Here is a 204-nt window from a genome sequence, read left to right as displayed (position 1 = left end):
GCTAGTATGTCGCTCAAGGATTATATGAATTTTAAGTAATTAGTTTGATGGGTGCGATCATACCAGCACTAATGCACCGGATCCCATCAGAACTCCGCAGTTAATCGTGCTTGGGCGAGAGTAGTACTAGGATGGGTGACCTCCTGGGAAGTCCTCGTGTTGCACCCCTCGTTTTTGTTTTTTCCGCCTTGCGAGATAAATTGA

At 46.1% G+C, this 204-nt stretch overlaps 1 non-coding gene across 1 annotated transcript; it reads left to right on the top strand.

Annotated features, from left to right (window-relative positions):
- Positions 1-49: 49 nt before the first annotated feature.
- LOC118345211 lies at positions 50-168 on the top strand. The gene has a single exon (XR_004798811.1). It is a non-coding gene; the product is annotated as a 5S ribosomal RNA (ribosomal RNA).
- Positions 169-204: the final 36 nt, after the last annotated feature.

The sequence above is a fragment of the Juglans regia genome, unplaced genomic scaffold, assembly GCF_001411555.2.
Source record: "Juglans regia cultivar Chandler unplaced genomic scaffold, Walnut 2.0 Scaffold_17179, whole genome shotgun sequence".
Taxonomy (NCBI): domain Eukaryota; kingdom Viridiplantae; phylum Streptophyta; class Magnoliopsida; order Fagales; family Juglandaceae; genus Juglans; species Juglans regia.
This window is presented reverse-complemented; position numbering and strand designations above follow the sequence as displayed.